Source organism: Sander vitreus, chromosome 23 (genome assembly GCF_031162955.1).
Source record: "Sander vitreus isolate 19-12246 chromosome 23, sanVit1, whole genome shotgun sequence".
In the NCBI taxonomy this organism is placed as follows: Eukaryota; Metazoa; Chordata; class Actinopteri; order Perciformes; family Percidae; genus Sander; species Sander vitreus.
In genome coordinates, this window is record NC_135877.1 from 16199743 (window position 1) to 16222826 (window position 23084).

At 40.2% G+C, this 23084-nt stretch overlaps 1 protein-coding gene across 3 annotated transcripts in view; it reads left to right on the plus strand.

The window, feature by feature from the left end:
- The first annotated feature begins 766 nt into the window (after positions 1-766).
- Positions 767-23084, plus strand: part of ptn (pleiotrophin) — a 50219-nt gene continuing 27901 nt past the window's right edge. For 2 of the 3 annotated variants that reach the window (XM_078242704.1, XM_078242705.1), the window contains exon 1: positions 767-914. The gene's annotated coding sequence lies outside the window, so the exon portion shown is untranslated. The remainder of the gene's footprint in view (positions 915-23084) is intronic. The other variant, XM_078242703.1, reaches the window with a different exon arrangement.

Sequence of the window (23084 nt, forward strand, 5' to 3'; positions counted from 1 at the left end):
TATCTTTAATCACTGTAATCATGCAGTCTCACTGAGATCAAGATCTATTTTTTCTTCAGTAGACCTTAGAACAACTAAAACATCTATACAACCAGCAAATAAAAAACCCTAACCCTAATCCTAACATAAAGTTAGACAACCATTCAGATATACTCAGATGTCATTCACATGGCACGGTGAATATGTTTTTGCAGTGCTGGCCCATATAAAAAGATGAAAAACAAATGCAGAGCCAAGCTAAGGTTTGTCAATACTCTATTGATTGTTGTGGTTGGGCTCAGTTTTCCATGGATCAACAAGATATTTTATTTCTCTGTGTGGTATGGTTTGACTGCTGTTCTCAGCCTGCTCACTCTGTGGGCTCATCTGAGGCTCCTACAGCTGCATTTTGTTGTTGAGTTTGCTCGCTCCTCCTGAATATCAGCCTCTCTGTTGACATTTGGATCAGTGTCTCTTTCCACCATCTCCCTTCTCTTTCTGTTTATGTGTATCAGTGCGTCCCTTTTTTTCTCTCTCAGCTCTTTCTCCTCATCCCCACGGATGTCCCAGGCAATTTGGCTCTTTACTGCTCTCTTCCTTTCTCCTTCTCTCACCCTCTCGTCGGCAATCTCCCGTCTTCTCTCTGGTGTCTCAGTGAGTGCCAGGCGGGACGTCCCTAGAGTGACCTTGGGGGTAATGAGCTCCTGATCACGAGTCAGGAAACCCGGCATCCAACACCCAACCCACAACCCTCCCCTCACCCCATGCAACACACACAAAAAAGAAGAAAAAAAAAAACTACACAGCTATTGCATGCTCAGCCCACAAAGAGAAATAGTATTGGAGAAGCAGGGCAACGGGGCAGAGGTGCAGATGAAAAGAACATAGAGAAAATACTACTTCAAGATATACAACTATCAGACCTCTAAAATAAAGTAAGTGGATTTTCCCTTTTCTGGTAGCACACTAATGATGCATGGCTTTTGTGAGGTAGGTGTGATGTGATGGTGAGGTGGTTACTTGAGCAGAAAAGTTTGGAGTTCAACTGTATTCTGTGCAGAAAGACCCGGCAGTACAAATTGTACTAAGATAATTTTTGGTGTGTTTCTTAGTGTGTGTGTCTCTGAGTATATGTTGGGGGTGGGATTTATGTGATGTCCAGAACTGCCATAATCACCCCCCCTGTTGTGTTCATGTTTTTTAAATCTCACAAAAATAAAACTTTGGGTAAGTAGCAAAAGAAACTCAGTTAAAGTTTGTCTGGTGATCAAAACAATGTTTTGCAAGTCTGTAAATTTTTCTGATATTTCGGCTGTTTGTTTTACTGTTATATTTTACCAAAACGTTTCTGTAGACATGGTCCTAATCGCTTTTTTCTTGCTCTTCCCATTTTAAGCAGATTTTGCCCTAAGGCTGTTGATAAGAGATAATAAACATATGAAAAGATAATAGACTATTAAGCTTAAAATGCTGAGATTTATAACTGCAGATGGAATAGTGGCTTGTAGACATATTGCGTAAACAATTGGCCAGTCCCAATAATCCAGCAGCCACGGGCTATGGACTGTGGTATTAAATCATTAACAGGGCCGTCTCCTCAGTGATTAGACTTCAAACATCCATATGTTTTGTTTATTATCGCTATCAGCCAAATATATGCAAGACCAATTAAGTATGTCTGTTCATGTGCGCTGGTTGAAGTAGGCTACTTTTTCCGAGGATGTCGTAATTTGGGTCAGGCCTGACTGGAATGACAAACCCAGAGCAGCCGTATTGTATCAGCACTATGTGGTCCTGCAGACCTTCTGCTTGCGTTGCCATGGCTTTCTTCAGCACTGGTATAGCAACCCAAGTCAGACTAAACAGTGTTCCTCTCTGTCTTATGGGCATTCCTGCTGTGGACAAAAGCTTTCTCTGGCTCATTCTTGCTCGAAATGAGGTGTCCGCTTCATTTCTTTAGAATCAACACATGGTGTGGTCCTAATGAAAGAGCTGGGGGAGATTAAAACATGAGGTGGAGATGAGCTTGAGAAACCAGCTTTGGGTCTGTAGGAAGTCAGAAAACAATGTAGATTAAGCTGACAGCCAGAAGGGCCAAACTCATAAAACTGTGTCATTTCTAAATAGGTCCTGGCATTTTCCTTCCAAGATGGCCACTTGGAGGCCTTTAAAAGACATTTTACACATTCTGCCCTTTTCTCTTGTTAAACACTTGCCCCACAAACTTCACCACGTGATCGCGCCTATATGTCAAGACTAAGCACAAAGCCAGTTCATTTCCTTCTGTCTTCACAAATGCTTTGACGAGACTGCTCTCCATGGAGGAGCTGGAGCAATAAGGCATAGAATTGTGCTGTTAGGGCCCTGAGAAGTCCGCTCCAGGGGGGAGGGAAGAGCTGTGAATGGAGCCAATTCTCATCTATAGGGCACAAGTAAGTGAGGGAGAGAGAGAGAATAAGAGGGTAGGGGGATGAGGACATACACAAAGATTCTCACATTGAGTGGCTGGTTTATTCTTGTAGGGTACGCACTGACCCTTCACATGTGGGATGAACAGAATGAGCCTTGATGGGGTCCGGAGGGCCTCCAAAGAAAGGGAGGACAGGATAAAGAGAGGAATAGAAGAAAAGATGAGGAGAGAGATGCCAGGAGAGAGGCCTGTCAAGGAACCATCCTTCATTGCATCCGGTTGTAGCACCATATCGCATAAGCGTCAAAAGTTGCAATAATAGAGCTGGAAAAGGTAATGATATGACCCTGCAGGATGATTCTGGTGTATTGCAACTTGGGTCTTATTTTATTGGTTTTGGCCACCATTCCTATTGGTAGTAAGTACATTACATGGTAAAAGGGCTAAAGAAGTCAGACAGAGCAAGAAACTATAAAATACAGGTTTTAACTCACCAGTGAAAAAAAAGAATGGTCATAATCAAAGCAGCAGAAGCTAAGATATCCTGACTTCTAGTTCCTATTATAGGCCAAGCTCCAAAAACACTGGATCCTATACTTCCCATTAAGCAACTCAGAAGTAACTTTTGTTTAACCCTTAAACTTAATGGCACTGATTTGTATACTGTATTGTTATTTTCTAACCTGATCTCACAGAAACACACAATCCCAACCTCTTAACACAACATTACGTGGTGGTGGCACGTGTTAAAAAAATGTGCCGGCACCACAGAAACAATTAAGGTTTAGGCAACAACACTACTTTATTAGGTTTAGGAAAATAACATGGTTTGGCTTAAAATAAGTACGTTATTTATGTACGTTAAAAAACGTTGACTTTTGGTTTCACACGGGACATGAACAACAGTCTCCTGGGTTAAGGTCCTGTGTTTGTTTGACCCATCCCTCCTCCCAACGTGGATTATGGCGCTCTTTATACTACCTCACCTGACTTTGAGATAGCAGTGTTAAACTGGGGAATTCGTGTGTCCAACACGACAAATGCTCCTAATTGACTTTCCATTGGCACCACCACATAGTGGTACGTGTGGTGTTAAGAAGTCGTGCATTTTATGTATTTCTGTGCGATCAGACTTTTATTTCTCGCTTTGAAGCATTCTCTCTAGTACCAACGAAGACATTATACAGCTCTTTTAACAGGCAGAGTAGTAATTTCCGATGACTAGCAAACTGAACTTATGCACACACTAATTCATAAAGTTGGTAGAGTGCCCCTTTAAACAAACCCCCAGGTTAGCCACACTTATTTGGAAGAAAAAACAAAGGCGAAATGTGAAATTATTGTAAACACCCATCACAGTTTACAGACTGACTTCCTGGTTCATTTTTGACATACCTTGATTGCCATTGTTGTGTGCGTATGTAGTTTTCCTGAGGGATTATTACCTTACCACCATCTTGGATGCCTTTGATTTCAGTTTTACCACAGAATAAAGTGGTCAATTATTGGCTTGTTTAAAACTGACAACTCAATTTGGTGAGTACAATATTGAGAGTATAGAGTATAATATAAAAACCAATAAACAAAATGGCCAAAACTACAGTACAAAATGGTTGTTAAAGTGGAATTATCCTTTAGCTACTGTACTGACGTTTAGGAAAAGCACAGGTCCTGAGCTTGCCACTGAAATTTCCCTTAATCTGTTATTCAGCTGTGGCGATGTGTCTGTGATGTGCCCTGGGCTGTGACTCCTCCTGAGTCTATTGGGTTAATAGTAGGGGTGGTAAGGTTCATGAAAAAATATCCAAACCGCTCTGTTCGCTTGTTTCGGTTCGCTTGTCTCGGTTTGCTTGTTTCGGTTCGCTTGTCTCAGTTCGGAGCGTGTGTGTGTCGCACGGTTCGTCAGTACACTGTTAATGTGCACTAACCACTTACTGCCGTAGTGCCCACTTTCGACACCTATGTTAAAACACTTACTGGAAACGACAAGGGGGATGAGCGTGACGAACGCAACACATGGCAGCTGATTGGATGAACGTGCCATGTGGTTCTTGCTGCTCCCGAATTTCAAAACAGACTCTAATGGCGTCTCGTTCTGAATACGATCTCGTATTTTACGAAAATAGTTCACCGAAAAGTGTTTCTGAAAACATTTTAAGCGAGAAATAGGCCATACAGTTGCTGAATCTGTCTGCTTTTTTGATCGACAAAGGTCAGTTTAAAAGATTTTCGTCAGATTTTGAGAGGCGCCGGGCCGACCGCTACTCGAGAGTGTGGAGTGCTGCAGGTCACGTCACATGCAGAAATGTCAAGTGGGAGAGATAAGGAAGGCTGCCCGGAGTTGGAGGATGCGCTAGCGTCGTATAAGTCTGGTGTGTGGGAACATTTTGGATTTCATATGTTACCTATGATGACAGCGGAAATAAAACAATAGATAGAACTGCCACTGTGTGCATGTATTGTGCAACATGCATTCAATATGCTAATTTTAGCTATATAGCATATGCTGAAGTATATTTCTGGAGTGTTAAAGATTAAAAGAAAAAATAACAAGAACCGTACAGAACCGAAAACCGTGACCCTAAAACCGTGATACGAACCGAACTGTGGATTTTGTGAACCGTACCACCCCTAGGAGATAGTAATGTGTGGACATGCAGACGTTCTCATGGAGTCGTCAAGCAAGCAGCTATCTCATTACAGGCAAGGGTGAGACAATCAAAGCTGTCTACAAAACCTCTAAGCCGATGATAAGAGATTTTTCCTCTTGTGTGCCCATTGATGGAGCTACTAATGCCTTTTGTGGATGAATACACGAGTCAGGTTTTGCGTTCGTGCTCATTTCTTTCTTTCCTTAGATTCATACGGATTTTCTACTTTTCTTTTTTACTAAACAAATATCAAATTGTGACCTGCATCCCTCTGCCGTGGCTTGTTCTGACGTTGGATCCTCGGAGAGCTAATGATAACCCGAGGCTTTCCACTGTAATCAGTCAGCTCATTAGTGTCCCACTCAGTCACACAGACACCCCCCCCACACACACACACACACACACACACACACACACACACACACACACATACAGTATGCACAAACACACACAAACTGTCCCCAGGCCTGCTGGTAGGTGACTGAAAGAAAAAAGGGCAAAGATACGTCACAGGGTTGGAACACATGCTCTCTACCTACTGAGAAAGTTAACATCAACAAAACTGGACCCTAACATTTAATTTGATGTGTTTGATTGTAGTGTTGGTCTGTGGCAACATAACATTTAGACAAACATACTAGTTGCTTTGCGAGTTTGAACCAATTTACTGCAATCACTCATGACTTATCCTTTTCCAAACCATGCTAACATGTTTTGAAAATTATTCTGTTTACTATTTCAAGCATCCATTGTGAGATATGTAAATACCGTAGAGACATCTTGAAACATTTATTATGCATTATTTTTTGCTAAACTTACATTGTTGTTTGTCTAGCAGGTTTTAAAAGGAAGCTGTGCTTAATCTCTATTAATGAAAATTGTTATGCAACATTGTGAAAGATTGATTTAGACTTGACATTTACTGGTGGATTACACAAGATAAAAAAAAGTCTGCCAACTGATTTTCATACCATACAGTAATGAATGAAAAATATACAATCCTATTGCATTGATTAAAAAATAGTCAACACAAATGTTAAACCTGCATTAAGTGATTTTTGGCCACTTGGGGGCAGAACAACGAACTGTAACCACAGCATTGACACACTATTACCCTGTAAAGCTAGCGGGCATGAGGTTGATGGGAGCAGTGAAGCTGAAGTTTGAAGAGGCTAAAATGTTCCATAGAGCTGAGGGAGATAATTCTTGATAATTCTCATCAACAGGTTTGTAAGATATTGTACGAAAATGTATGCATAATGATTTGTACGATATCTTACTAAATTACGAAAACTTATGCAGTACTGTTCATATGATATATTATAAAATAACAGTTTGTATGATGTCTTACAAAATATGATGTTCTATTTAACGCAGCCTTACAGCAAACATCAATGTGGGGCTTGCAGTAAAAAATATGTGGAATACATACAAATTACAGTGCATTACTTTTTGTAGATGTACGAACAGTTCATGATGACAGGCTGTTCTCTGTTTGTTTATCACTAAGAGTGACCCCTTTCATATTACACATCACTTGACCCATAAAAATATTGACCGGAGCAGCTTTGAGTATGCATGATATGTAAATAAGTAATGATAAAGTGCTTGCCAATGTGCATATTAGCATGTGTGCCATTTGGTTACCTCACAAGCACCTTAAACATTTCCTGCAGTGTACAAGATGCAGTAGAGGCTTTGGACAGAGATGCTATAGTTTTAAATCTAAAATCAAATGTCATACAGGGAATACAGGTCCTGAGGGTGTTCCCCCACCCCTAGTTTGTGTGTGTACAGGCTTCAGATTGTGAAGCACAGGGGAGTGGGTGTGTTTGTGTTCCTCTAATTAACTGAGGGATGATCTTTTCTCTCTCACGCACCATGTCATCAGAGAGAAACCTAGAAACTGAAAAGAGGAGAGTTGGACAAACAATGCTACTTCAGTTGTATTTATCATAAAAAGAAAAACAAGAGCATATTGGATATTAGCACTTTATGAATGCAATAGTAGATATACTTATAGAATTGGTCTCTTTTTAATATTGACCATCTGGTCTAGTCTCTTTCTAGATGATTACAGGTGCAGCGAAAATAAAAGTAAGCCACATTATCGACTCTGAATACTTTCTCCCCAATACAGAACCTTGCTAAATGGCTCAGAGGTAAACCCTGAGGGGACTGTTAAATAACATGCAGCCAATTTGCTGCCAAAGCTCGAACTAAATGTAATCTGGTTAAAACTGTAATCTATTGGCTCAATCAATGTAATCTTATTTTATTTAGAGCCACGTTTTTGGTTGCAATGTAGCCTGGAGTGGATGCAACCCAGCCAGTGGAGCATTAATGACATTATAATAATTTCAACAGAGAGAATTTGATTCTTGATGGGCATGAACAGTGTGTAGATGATAAGGGGGGTAAGCATTCAGAGATGTGTAGCAGCAGGTTGCTCTTACTTATTGGGATGCAGGGATTTGTTGTGATGTGGCCACTGATGTTGAATGGAAAGTTAAATTGATCGTGAGCATCACTGTGGAACACTGTCTGCCACTTAGTGTCTCCATTCCTATTCCACTGCTAATTGGATTGCTAATGGTAATGTTGCACATGGGTGAAAACCTTTTTTGATTAGGAGAGTTTGAATCGTTATATTGAAATTCATTTTTTTAGCGCAGTGATCACATGAAAAAGAGATCCAATTTTTTCAACATTACTCTCTTCAAAGGATTCAGTGACATTATATGTTTAAGAAAGAAAATCTCTGCCGTTTCCATCTTGCAGATCTTTTTATTAGGGCAAACTGTGGTTACCAGGCTGCTTAAAGTGCAATATCTTCAATGCTTAATACCAAAATAATTTCAAACAGTTTATATAGCCTCTTACTGCCAAAGGGGGTGTCTAATCCTTGGTTAAATCTCAGCAGGTTTTAATCTGGCCCAGTAGACAGTTTCTTCTGCTCTGGGATGTCTTCCTGTCCCTCCCTCGAGGCACCACATTCTGGAAGAAGTGATTTGGAAAGTTAAATACCTGTGATGGATGGGCAGAGGATTAGATAGGCCCACTCTATGGCTGCAAACACCAAGGCTGGTTTTATGTCCACCCACCAATAAGTGATTAGAAACCAGGATCAGTAAGGGTGGGTATGTGTTCAACAAAGCCCCAAGAGAGAAAACTGTCAGGCACTTGTTACTTGACCTAAATACCCTAAAATGTACGCACATGTCACAGCTGTTCCTTTAGTCATAACTGAATGATGCGTTTTGAAGCTCTGACTCAAGAGTTAAGTTTCATCCACATGGAAGGAAAGGTAGATGGAGTGAGAGAAGAGAGTCGAGTGGGAAGGAATCGGGAGAAAAGGAGAGAGGCGAGAGAGAATCATTAGTCAAATGCATTAGTATTCCATCCGCGGCTTGTGCTGTAAGACAGCCGGTCTGTCCAAACAAACAACCAGGAGAGGGGGGATGCCTCATTATTACTTTCCCTCTTTTTTCCCCCCTGGAGTTGACATTCCATCTGACCACAAACACCAGGTCAGGGCTTTGGCCTTGCCCTCTGTCTCTGCTGGAGTTTAGAGATGTTAGCAGGGCTAGTAAAGCAACAATTCACATGCTTTTCAGTACATGACGAGGACAGTACAGTGCAAGGCTGTGGCCTGGGAGAGGGGAGACAAAAACTTCATTATTCAAAATGTTTAATGTTTTGTCCTCTGAGCGTTTTGGATAGATGTCCTCTTCAGCCTGATGCATTGTCTAGTGGAAGGGGTGTCTTTTCACCCTTGAGACGTCCGCTCTTCACACGCCTGCAACCTTCCCTTCCCGACGATCCCAGTGCTCCCAGGAGTAGGCGGTTGCACTCCGCTGGCACACAAACATCCGCTATTGAACATAAAGACGCTTCAAAATAATCTTTGACAGTATCTTTGCCATTAAAATGTTGCAATTATCCGCAAATGTAAATCAGTGCATTTTTGCTTTAACTATATGGAAATATTCATGAGGACATGACAAGATTATATAATTAATGGAGCATGAGTAACTCTAATACATTAAAGAATGTCACTGCTGCTTATTTTTTTTATTTCAGGTTTATTTAACAGGGACAATGCACACTAATAATACATATGAAAATGTGCCAGAATTAGCCAAATGGCTATTTTACATCTGCTGTCCCTGGATAGATCGTACAATGTCACTCCTAAAAAGACAGGTAGGTTTAGCCCAGTACAAAAAATGTAACAAAAATGACAAGATCAACATATAAACAAGAACAGATTGTCATTATCAACGTCAATACCAGCACACACATACACACACAAGCTAAACGTTCAGTCCATGTAACCGACAACTTCGTAGGCATAGCACAAGTGGCACAAACAGGCAGGACAGGAAAGACAAAGTAGCAGCAAGATTTAGTGTCTACATGTAATGTCGACAGTCCTGATTACCTGTTAGCCACTTCTTTAAGTGGCTAACCACCTAAGATGGCATTTGTGTTTTTTAAAGAATACGTTTGTCTCATCTGATCCACATTTATCATGCAGCGTTTTTTATCAGCCTTTATGGTTTCAAGACAGGGAGGTGACATGCACCCCCCCCTTGGACTTAAACCAAGGATGTTACACCCCCCCAACATCAGGCACTTTTTGTTCCTTATGTAGTGATGGAAACAGATACGTGTCCAGAACAAACCAGGACGAGAGGCCAGTTACAAAATATAAATTGAGTTTATTCACAAAGTCGCATAGATTAAAAACACTAATAGGAACAGGCCAACAGCACCAACGTGGAACTACACAGTAGCGACTTTAGAGGGGAAAGTGCAATGGCATCGACACAATCACTTGACATAAATAGCAAAAATGCACAAGAATAATTTAGAGGCTGTTAATATGCTCAGGACCCAATACACACAATAAAAGAGCAATGAGCTCCAATAGAAATAAATACCATGCACACTTTAAAACCCACACATTCATTCTTCACTACATGCAGGGAATAAGAGAAGACTTAACACCTCAATCCATACTATCAGGCAATAAGGGGTCTCTAAAGCTATATCTGAGCCTATAACCAGCCTTAGAATTTCACAGCGCCCGTCAGCGATATTGCACTTTACTCTTTAATAATAATATTTAAAATAAAAGAAGATGAACAAACCCAACTAAGAAAGAAAACAAATTGTACAAATAAATGCCCGTTACTCTAAATTAATGTGGGAAAAAACAATGACAGGCAATATTGCAGTCGAAGAAAAGTCCTTTAAGTCATTTAGGTTTCATTCAGACCAGCAGCATGTTTTAATGTCGTGATGACCAATAAATCATTATCTCCGCTCCAAGTTTGAGCTTATTTAAACAGCTGACTGGAATTGTTTACAGCGTGCCTATATGGAAACCTGTCTTCCGTCACTGTAGTCTTCTGCACTCGCAAGGCTAAATGTTTGGCCTTCATACATGTTTACCCCGCTGCACTTCCTGATTCTGCGGATCGACAAAGAGAGAGAGAGGGAGCGCAAATTATCGGTGTCCCTAAATAACCTCCGCCATTCACAGGGCCATGACGTCACACCCATTACACTTATTTCTGGGCTTTGTGGTGGAGTGGAGGCATATAATGATGAGTGATATTAATGCAGTAGAGGAAGCAGGAACGAGTCCCCACAGCGTCACAATCTCTTTCCTTCAGTTGCATATTCTCTTTTTCAAAATTCCAACTTTTCCACCTCAGCTTTTGTCCTTTTCCTTTGAACTTCTGCCATTTCCACTCAGGCTTTTATGCACAGATTGAAAATGGGCACCAAACAGGTAGATGGAAATGTATCGTTAGTAATCCTCGGACACCAGCTGACCACCTCTCAAAAAAACGGACAGCAGTGTTGCACGTTTAAAAGCACAAAGGCAGTGTATATACAATTTATTGCATGTCAGATTTTGAACTCCTGACCTTTGTACCTTGAAAAAGTTAAATTATGTACCCGAGTGACCTTTAAACATAATCATCTTGAGTGCTAATTGGAATGGCCAGTTCCCTCTCCTCTGTCATCCATGCTTCTATCTCCTGCTCTTGGCTTAGAGAAACTGTAGCTGAAACAACCAGAACCAGAATCAGAAACAGATTTATAACCACGTAGTTTTCACATACAAGGAATTTGCCTTGGGGTTTGGTACGTACAATAAACATATAAGAGGCAATACAAAATAAAAGCAAAGTACTGCAACAGTCAAGAACATAAATATAGAATAGAAAAAATATTACTATTTATTATTATATAATTGGAAAGATGTAATTGCAGGATGTGCAAAAGTTCACAGTATAGAGAAGAGCGACGAGATTGATCCCACACCAGTTTCCTACCCACCAACACCGCCAATGGGGTCAAGCACTGCTGCCGGGAGTTGGTCCCTGACTCTGCAGTGTTTTTGTCCTGTACCACCCAGGTCCCCCAATCAGTGCGCTGCCGTAACTGACTTTAAGAACATGACATTTAATAGTCACTTTTAATTCAGGCTGAATTGGCATCAGAAACTACTTTGTACCTTTATGGTCGATAAAACCACACTTCTGCTCTCTTGAGGGCCTATTAATTCCAAATCTAATATCTGAGATAAGATTTTTTTTCCCCTGACTGCTGCCATATAAAGGCTGAGAGGATCTCAATGGAAATAAGTTGACTTTTGGTCAACTTTATTGTGTTATCCTCAATAATTTGTGGTGTGCATTAATTTGTTATGAGTGTCTGTTGTTTGTCAACTGTCTGTATGATACATTGTTTGTCAGAAACCTAACTAACTAACTACATGCTAATAATGCTACATTTCTACTCTTTATTATAGAAAATTATACTTGTTACTTATACTTATTTTGACTTTGCACACTCTGCTGAGACAACCAAATCAGCACTGGAGTTATCGGATCAACTGTATGTCACTTCGGGGCACTTTCTGCTCTCTTTACTGAGATTGAAACAACTTTGACTGCAGAGTGTTGTGTGACACACATTAAAGTAAAACAGGGTTTCAGCGGAGGCAGAGGCCCCGGCACTCTGCAGTGTTTGTACATGAGGACTCAATGTTTCCTGTGACTGTTCTAATGCTCAGTGGCAAGTTGAAAGGTCATGTTTAATGCCCTGGGCTTTGACTGTGGGCAAGAGCCACTTCACCCCACCTCCCTCCACCCCTTAACCCTACACCCACCACACAGCTGAGCACAGCCCGTGTCATTATGGGGATACTGGCATTTGCACAGCAGTTCTGAGTTGTGTTTTCATTTTGAACGGGAATGATTGGATATGTCCACGCTGCAAAAATGGGCTCCCTTATTTATTTGTAAATTGTGCCCCACAAAGTACTGCCACATTTATGGTTTGGTAAATAAAGCTGGAGCAAATAGTGTTTTGTGCAGATGAATGAAGACAATGACAGCAGCGGGCACACAAAAAATCTTGTGGGATGCGTTCCTGATGGATGGAAATAGTTACCGCAGATGCAGGGTGATGGTCAATTGGACGGATTTGTGACGTAAACATCAGTAAACACAACATTGTGTGTGCAAGAAACATTTCTGTACCTTATTATCATACAGTGGCTTTACAGTGAGAATAGATGTTTCAACACTCTTTAATGTATGTGACTTATTGGATTGGATTTTTTTTTTATATATATATATGTTTATTGGTTTTCATTTTTACAATAAGTACAAAATGGATCCATAAAATTTAGCACGCAACCATACTTCCAACAAACACACACATCCAAAAACACCAAACCAACACCAAAGTACAACATCGGCTCAGCTACATACACAAGAACCACCCTTGCAACTATCAGGAAGTATCGCGTGATATCAGGTCTCGCGATGTAACAAATTGCTTCACGGCACTGCACACATCTGCTTAACAATTAAGTGAAAAATGATTCACAGAAACCTCTTTAGCTAAAGAATCTGTGGATAACTTCAGTGATGTTCATCTCCTGAACCGTCAAGGGAACTGCAGACAAACAAGCTGCAGCCAATTTTATTGCGGAATAAATTAGGTGGTGTGGATGCTCTGTATTGAATTCCCATCAGCTTCTCCAGCTGACGTCAGAGGATCTCAGACGGTGGATCTCTGCGGTGCTTCACATGCTCTCCTCTGTAACTGCCCTCCACTTAAAACTCCAACTCTCTCACCAATTACATGCCAATTACTATTTTCTTTCTGTTATTTTTCTCTTTTTTAGTGCACAAACACATCACATATAAATTGTTATTTACATGTTTATTCAGTTTGGTGTTAAAGCCAGATTTCTATTTGGCTAAATAAGGTGTTCAATAAACATACAGCCAGCTGGTATCAGAGATGTTTTAAAGATTATTTCTGAAATTGTTTGCTGCCTTTAAAAAAACACCCACACAGTGCATCATCTTACACTGGTTGGTCTAATAGTTGTGTGTTTCAGATCAGCAGTTCGTTCTGAAGGGCAAGGCCAGACTGCGTGAAGAATTGTTCGAGCGTTTCCAGACTGTACAGGTTATAGACTGTACTTTTATCTCGGTTCAGGAACCTTAGCAGTGGAAAAGTGCTACATAGAAGAAGGCAATGCGACATGTTAGCCTCCCAATACTCGTGCCAAATGGCCCCAAAGACAATGCAATAAAAGTGAAGGATTTGCTTCGGCCAAAAGCCATGTCCTTGACAGATCAGAGTTGTCCAATCTTCCTCTGTCTGTCGTTCTCAGTAAATAACTTCCCCCCCCCGCTTCCTCAATGGCTGGAAATAAGACTGTCACTGGGGGAATATAGTGCATCGCAGATTCATTGAGGGTTGCGCAGAGCCTGGCAGAGTAGAAACTGAGTGACACTATCATTGCAAACAGAAGTAAAAAAGTTCTAAATAGTAGTCTTTCTTTGGGGTTTCAACAAGAACACTTTCCTCTCATTTTACATAGAGAAACAAGATAAGTAGGTTATTATATACTAACTACAAATAGGCAAAAAAACATAGAGAATGTACAAAATATCAAGACACATTCCTGATAATGAGTTTTAGTGCCTTTCATCTTAATTAGGTCGGAATCTTCTTCTCATTACAACTTCTCTTTATTTTTTTTATACCTGTTGAAATCAATAACGGAAAATTGTTTTTACATTAAAAAAAGAAAAAGCCCTCAAATACCAATAATAAAAAAAGAAAGAAAGAACGTAATCAAGAGAAAAAATATAAATGACACAAAATAAATGATATTTTTCCTTGCTACTTGGTGACAGCAAAACAAGCTGTAAAAACAACATTGACAAATCATCACCTAATAGCCAACTTGTTGGCAAACAGTTGCCTATTCATACATCCAGCAGATACAAAACTACATTAGCTCTTTAGCTGCTAAATGCTCCACTATGTTCACCAGTCGCAAACTTTTAATGTTTGCCATCTGGTGCTGGGCAGGTAGTGTACAGTGGGTTTATCAGAACTTTTAGTAATAGCTACCGGGTGGAAATACAACTGAATAAAGTGAGAGTGAACTAAAACAGTAAAGTTGTAAGCTGTAAAACCCAAAACAATTAGCCAAAGGCTGTAAACTCTGCGTTGAACTAAAAGGGCAACTGTTGAGTCTGGTGATAATTCTGTGTGGGTTCCATCACTACAAGCAACCCTTTTCACCTTACACGCAGGCATTTGACTGATTGTTAAAATAAAAAATATTGGTCAGTGCAGCTTTAACTTGTTCTATTCCTAGTTAAAATCACTTTTATGAGAATTCAATCACATCTTTCCAAAACGTTTTGTTTCCTTCTTACACCAAAAATACACAAATCAATTAAAATGACTATTATAACTAAATGTGTTGTGGTTATTGATAAAGCATGACTTGCAGCGACTATATTTAGTATATTATTCAAAGCAAGGCTTCAAGTCTCATAAGTATCGCCCTGTTTCAATATATTTTCTGAGAGACAGAATAGTTCTGACATGTTTGAGAAGGTTCTTGCAGTCGGCGGGTATTTCGTGCCTGTTTCACTGAATGAATTTTGATGGGCTGCTAGGTCCAGGCGTCTTTAGCAGTCCCGACAAGCCTTTGTTCTTTCCCTGTTTTCATGTCTGATCCCCAACAGCCCACAGGGGGAAGCTATGTCGGCCGTGCGCTCCAAAAGCCTTTCCGTTTGATCAACTTCTAACATATTTGAACAATTTAGGCAGGGATGAATGCAGGTAATTCAAAGCCTGCCAAGACAGTGTTTGGGGAGATGAGAAGACACGCGGGTTCACAAGGAGTAGCGGAGAAACTCTGATTTCTCATTTCTGCGCTGCTGCACATTCCAAAAAACTTCCCATCAACATGTAAACGAACCCCTACTGCGGCTGGCATCCTCCTCATTTCAAAAAACACATTTGAAATGATCCTCTCTCCCCCAAAATCATCTCTACCCTTCCTCTGCTTCCCTTTCCTCGGGCAATAACTTATTTCACCCAGTAGAGGCCAGTGTGTAACTGATGAGGTCATCCACCTAATATGACAGCTAGACACTGCAAAAAAAAAAAAAAAGGCTTTTGAACACCTTCAGTGGAGGTCACAATGAAGAGGGGACATGGATATCATTTAGTTCAGTCTAAGCAGGAAAATCATTAAGAGGAAATCAATGGGACGTCGAGCAGCAAGAAACAAAGACAAAGACAAATAGAGTTTGACAGTGAAGTAAGGTAAAACATTAAAGCCATTTCCGCCATTGTTTGAAGTAGAAAAACACAGCAAGCAAAAAAGAGAGCCCTGTTCAGTATTACTATGAAAGGACATTAAAGGTGGGTGTCATTGAATACAGTTACTACAGTAGAGTACAGATAAGAGGTCAGGGCCATTATGAGAGCCCTCCACTGACAGTTAAATCAAAAGAAACCAATATCACCATCCAAACAAGTCTCTTGCTTCCAATTTCTGCCACACATTAAATAGAAAAATAGACTTTACTGAATAGGTGTGATTATTTTCCATGGTTGAGTCATCAGAAATAAGCTGCTTTTTTCCCTTTATGTGGAGATTTGAAGTGGGACTGGGAAATTTGGAAATTCTAATCATCATTTAGCACTAAAATCTCATTTCAACCACCCACCTTCTGCTGTAAAAGAAATGATTTAGTGATCAAAGGGGAGGTGTGGAAGATACAAAGATAACAGTGTGGATATGCTGAAACCGTTAACAGCCCTGAGGAAAAACCCGTGATTTATTTTCAGTTTCAGTTTTGAGCCTTTACTCTCGAAGCTGTGCAACTTTACAGCCTATTTTTTACAGGTGTGAACCTGCAGAAATAATGATACTCTTCCCTCTGAAAACATAACTCATACAACCTTACACATAGCTTTCAATTTCATTTGTAGTCAAATAAGATTTTGTGACTAGAATGACATCAAATCACTTATTTCTGATGCACATTCACCTGTTTCTGCCATTTTTTTTAAACATTGTCAAAAAGAGTAGAAACGTTTGTCTGCATTGAAAAAATTATTTTTTCTGACCACATTAATAGATTTTATTTCACTTAATTCAAGAAAAATGAGATTCAGACATTTAAATTAACGATTTAAGTTACTTATTCTTATTTTTCTGCACAATTTCACATCTCAAACCGTTTATAGGAAAAAAGTGAAAGAGCTTCAAATATTCATTATTTCCATCTTATGAGAAAATAAAAATCCATTTGACACGTTCGTTATACAGCCACAGGTTTTGCGCATATGTTGACATATGTATATATGGAAGGACAAAAACAACAACTTTCCCATAACTCTGTCCATCTATCTTTCAGTTTCAGACAGATTGCCGCGGAAATTTGAGGAGAGAATCCAGGGAGAAGCAAATCCCCAACCAACCAAAGCAGCAGAGAAACACTGTTATTGAACGGCGCACTTAAAACTCACGTCTCTCTATGGGTTGTCCACCTGGGAGCAGCGTGTGAATGAATAATAATCAACCGAACATGTCAAACTGGAGATGGGAATCGAACAGAGGCTTTGGATGTGCATGGATTAACTAACAGGGAATCCAAACGCATTGAGCACATGTGGTGCAAATTGAAGGGTCACTGACTATTTTCTAGGACATTAGTTGAGAATGACCACTCATGATTGCCTCCTCATAAATTGCACAGGTTAGTGATTAAAAGGCCTAAAATCACTTGGTTGCAGTAATCTGCAGTCAAGCTTTGTTCCACTGCCACATAAGCTACAAGGGAACCAACAGGACTGAAGTGCCTCAGCAAAACAAATGCACCATACTGTAGCTTTGTTATTCTACATCAGAGACAATATAAATCTGCACCTTCAATACTTATTTTAAGAAGGCATCAAGAAAACGCATAAAAGCACCTCTGATTCACAGTACGTGGGCTCAGGAGAGCACCAGTTTAAATGTGCTAGGTAAATATATATAGCATACACTGTATCCTCCAGTATCTATGCCAGCAGTGTGACACTAATACTGTAAACACCACATCACGTTCTCAAAATGGTGAACACAATTCACCCACACTTTCTCAGTGATTGTTTTGCGCCGATGTCCGACAGGCAAAACTTCTCATCTCGCATGTCTCGGTGACAGCACAGCTTAGCATGCCTTGCAAGCTAATGTTGTCACCACAGCTTGAAGATGCAAGATAAGATCTGCAGGCAGAAGTGATAGGGGGAGAACATTAATGAATCCTTTGACAGTCACATCTTCTCTCTCAGCTTAACTGTGCAATACTCTCGAGATAATAAAACAGAAATACCAAATGAAATCAAATGTATAAAAGCACAAACAACATTATGCTATATAGTGCTGACAGAAACGTTCTGCCTCACATTAGTACATTATTCTGCACAAACCTGATGCATAAACCTGTTTAATCAGCCTGTCTCGCAGAATCTAGCCTGTACTGTGCTGTAATGCTTTTTGGATAAAAATACCCACCAAATGATGTAGGTTATTTTATGTTCTGACTGCAGAGAGCAGCACATATCCTGCACCCACAGCGCCTTGGCACAAAATTGAAAAGCTTCATTGTATCCTGTTAAGTGAAGAATGGTGACTGACTTTAATTGACATATAGATCTTTGAACCACGTGGGCATCACACTGCAGAACAATTTTTCCTTTGTCTACGGACATCACACTGACAGAAACATCTGGTTTGTGTGATGTAATTGATTATATCAAGGTGCATTGTATATATTGCTTGATTCTTTAAATTACATTTGTATGAAGTTATCTTTTTCTTATTATATTAGAACTGTGCATAGTGACTGCTTTCATGTTGCACCACTACAATATTAATTGTACAACTCAGTCTCACTTCTGAATTTGAAAATATGAAAATTCATACTATTATATGAGTATCATAACTCAGCGGGTGAAATAAACAAAACTCCTGGAAGTGTGTGTGCCTAGAAAGAAATAATCCTAGAAATTAATAATCAATAAAAAACAACATTTTTATATACATACATTTTCAATTTTGCTCTTCATCCCATACTCGGCTCATGAAAGCATAGATTTACAGCTCCAAGCAACAGATGTCTGTTACAGTAGTTGTTCATTGGACTTTTGTGGGGGGTGGAGTTGTAGTTTGCTTGAAATACACAAAAGATGATCTGAGGAAAAGTAAGCCACTTGCAGGAGCTTATATACTTATACTTATACTAATGCAAAACAGAACAAAACAAGTAGAGTGCAGAAATACCACAGAAAATAAAGCAAACAGTGATAGTCTCATTATATGGGGCTCTTACAGTACTGTACATGTTCTCAGTCTCAGTTTATCCCAGCCCATACTCTGCTGCTGGACGTGTTGAAAAGTTGGAGTGCTGGAGTGAAAAGCTGGTGTGGGATTACAGGTAGATGGAGGCTTTATCTCTGCACCAGCAGATGTAGTCATGCTCCCTCTCAGCCTCGCAGTGTGACGCCTGGTTTGGGGGAAGTGGGTGGTAAACCTCTGTGGGGAAATGTTGGCATGCATGTAGGTGGTAGGTGTAGGTTATCTGAGACTGGAATCATGGTTATATCCAGAGGATGAGCAATATCTCCTCTCTGATGTCTGGTATGCAATATGGAGTCCTGCGCTGCATCTGAGGTTATACTGTATGGTGCACTAAGCTTTCTGCCTGCTGTCATTATTATTCAAATGTTCACCAAAGTCAGCCTGCACAAGGGAAACATTTCGCTTCTTAGTATCCCACAGTCACCAGAGGGCTCCCAAATCGGATTAGTCCTCTGTTCAGTTTTGTCATAATGTAAGAATGCCCCCAAATTTTCCAAATTTCCATTTTTTTGTGGGGTAGACAGCAAATATATATATATATATTTTTTTTTTTAAAGATTATTCTTTTGGCATTTTAGGCCTCCATTTGTGACAAGACAGCTTAGACATGAAAGGGGAGAGAGTGGGGGAATGACATGCAGCAAAGGGCCGCTGGTCGGAACCCGAACCCGCGGCTGCTGCGTTGAGGACTGAGCCTCTGCACATGGGTGCACGCTCCACCTGTCATTACATATTAAGGGTTTGCGGGCATCTTAATACATTTTTGAAATAATAAAACAAATTGGTTGCAAATTAACAAATTTGGGGATTACAAAAAAAATGTTGTGCTGCGGAGGAAGGTCTGGCTAGTCCACACAGCATTCCGGGATGGGTTTATTGGCATTTTTTTAAACCAATCACAATCGTCATGACCGGTGCTAAGCACCGTGCAAAGCCACGGTGCTGCTGCATAATAGCCTTGGTAAGGAACTTGTTTTGGTAGAACATTTGTATGTTCAAAAGTTTTTTTTGTCGTGCAATAGAAAACTCAGATTGGACAGATAGTCTAGCTAGCTATCTTGATTTACCCTGCAAAGATCTGAGGAGCAGTTAACCATAGTCCTCATAAATTGACCGGAGTTTAAAATTCCAACACAAAGAAAGCGGAAGGTAACAGACATCTGGCCGAAAAGAGTAAAATCCGGCGGAATTTCCGGTGGCAACGGAGCAATCCCGGAAGTGGAACGTCGTGGATATAGACTTACTGGGGATAAATGCTTGATATACAAAAGACACTATAACTTTAATATCCAGGGAGCAATTGATGCAGTAATTAATGTCTTTCTAATTGACTCTGCTTAATCATATAATACGTTTGGAACTTACTGACTGCCATTCATATATGTCAGCATGACACTGCAGAAATGCTTTATTAACACATCTACACAGTTGAAATAAACCTTGAATAAGCTGTCACTGCCGCTCCACTCCAAAATATGAAAATCCACAGTCTGTTTACAAGCAAAAAATAAAAAACGCAGAGATATTAATGCCATTGCTCAAGTGGACAGAAATACAAATTCTCTGTATAACTCTCAGCTAAGTCCATTGAATAAGAAGTGGAGAAATGAACAGAGAAAGAGAGAGAGCGGCAGACGAAATAGGAAAGAGAAAAGGAGGGATGATGGCTTAATCAACAGGCGGACTGTGTGAAAAGGCTTTCTCATCCAGCATACTTTAATGAACAAGTGACTCAAGGTGCTTTCACCGGGTTCCTGAGAGGAACACTCACACACAGACACATGAAGATAAATGTTGCCTATTCAATTATACAAACACCTCTAAATTGCCGCCTTCGGAGAGAGCGTCTGAGAGAGGGAGGTGCTGACTGTTGATGCTAACAGCGTGGGGCTTGAGAGACGGAGCTCTGTTTCTGGGCTGTCAGCGGCTGCCAGGGGGACCAGACTGCACAGGTCCAGTAACCACAGCTAGGTTCTAAAGGGAACAAACCCAGCTATTCTTAGCAATCAAAAGGCACCCAAACAGAGAGAAAAGCACGAGGACGTGGACTGGCGATAACATGTCCCATTGCAGGCTATACACAGGTGATTCAGCTGTGGCATTCTTCTCTGAAAGGAATGGAATTCAATGGTCAGGATGAAAATAGACGACTCTGAGTACAGCACACCCATATCAGCATGATCTAAAATAATCAAACCTGCTGATTCAACTACACTGTGTAGCCTTTTACAGCATATTCTCTAAATGTGCCACATCTATCAGCGTCTAGCCTGTGAACCCTTTTAGTTCTGACATTTCGTACATGGATAACTTATGAATACTGTTGCAGCTCTATTCAAACCTATTGTAATGTCAGTTTGTGTGAGTACAAGAGACTCCTACAAAGAATCTGTGACCTTAACATTGCATAAAAGAACACAAATTCAAACAAACTTTTTTTTTTTTAGATTAAATCTAGCAGAATGTGTGCCAATTTTGCCAAAAATGAGCTGTGGGCCCCTATTGAGCTCCCTTAAACTAATTTGTTTAAAAAAAATCTCTGGTTTGTGCAGTGTGTCCCATGTTGCACTAGTAAGGATTCTCTCTGACCAATCAGTGGTCTGCAGTGTTTATACTCTACCTTTTAGTATCTGCTCGCTTGCTTAAAACCTTGACCGAGGTGGTACCACAAAAAAATCGATGCAGGATAGTATCGCGATATATTTCCGTACAATACTGTATCGATACACAGATGCCAAGTATCGATCTATTAATATATATGTGTTAGCTTGTCTGCTTGACAATCCCATTTTGCAGCAATAAAATTGAAGTGAGATGAACAAACATATGAAATGTATCTTTTTAGATAAAACAGATGGTGACAAAGTTTCCTTTTGGGGACATAATTTGAAATTGGGAAAAAATTGAAGTTGTAAAAAAGGTAATAAATTGCAATATACATATTGCAATATGTTTAAAATTGCAATAATATTGTATCGTGAGGCCTCTGGTGATTCCAACCCCTACCAGGTACTATCCACTTTTTGTTAATGGAAAACCAAGAAAGAGCAAGTCGAGTAGAGCGTACTCAAGTCGTACCATGCAGCGGAAAAACATCATATTAGTTTGAAATGTTTACCCCTTGAGTCAGTGCTAAAACATGTAGTTTTTGTTGGTGTTTTACCAACCTGTCTCCACTGAAAAGAAGCCCTTATTGAAAGTTTAATCCACTTGTGTGCCCCCCCTGGCTCTCTCTGTGCAACCTTTTATTCATTTGAAAACATGGCTGAAATATTACAAAGCTGAAGATAGATATAAAGAGGGGGAGGGAGTGGTGTTGCATGTAAAGAAAGTTGAATATAGTCTTTATTTGTGGTACTTCAGTTTTATAATCCTAAAAAAAGGAGGGTAATTGATAACTACTGGAGTTTGTCGTAGCAGTGACAGTATGGGCCTCACATGAATGCTAATAATAAAGAAAAAAGGGGCACAGGGATGAGTGGGAGGATAAGCAAGTGAGTGGGTGTTTGGAGGCGTAGATATGATATGATCAGGGTAATGCAGGCATTCATGCTTAAATAGAAGTCTTCAATTTCAGCTGTTTCAGCTCCGATGCTCTTACAAAGCCATTGTTTGTCATCCTTATTGTGTTTTTATCATTAAACAAGCCTGTCATTCTGCACCGCTGTTCAAACTGAGCTCACTTTTCAAGACTTGGCCTCAACCACAATACACACACACACACGCGCACACACACACACACACACACACACACACACACACACACACACACACACACACACACACACACACACACACACACAGAGTGCCACACATGCTGTTTTTGTTCCGGAGCGCGGCTCCCTGTGGGCTCCTCTAGTGCTGTTTTGAGAGATAGCGGGGACCCTCTCCACCACTTTCTCCCCCACTGTCTGACCTTTACAAAACACAAGTCAGAAAATGTGTGGCATTTTCCCCTAATCATCTGCACCTAAACACATGAGAAATGGTGAGGTGTTTCGATTAAGGCTTGCGGAGTAGCATTTTCTTAGCTTTCTCTTATATAATTTTTCATATAATTATCTATATTCCTGTTATATCCTTCACACCGCTGTTTATGCCCCCCCGTGATTTGCTGTTTTTTGTGGCTGCATAACAGAGCTTTGCTTGCCAAGTTTGCTTGGTTGTCTCTTTTAAATGCCTTCGCTAGTCTATACACTTCTCATTTCATCTGTGCTGAAATCTCTCAAAAGCTCAGCTCAAGAAACACTCAGACCGAGAAACTCCTTTCAATCCTTTC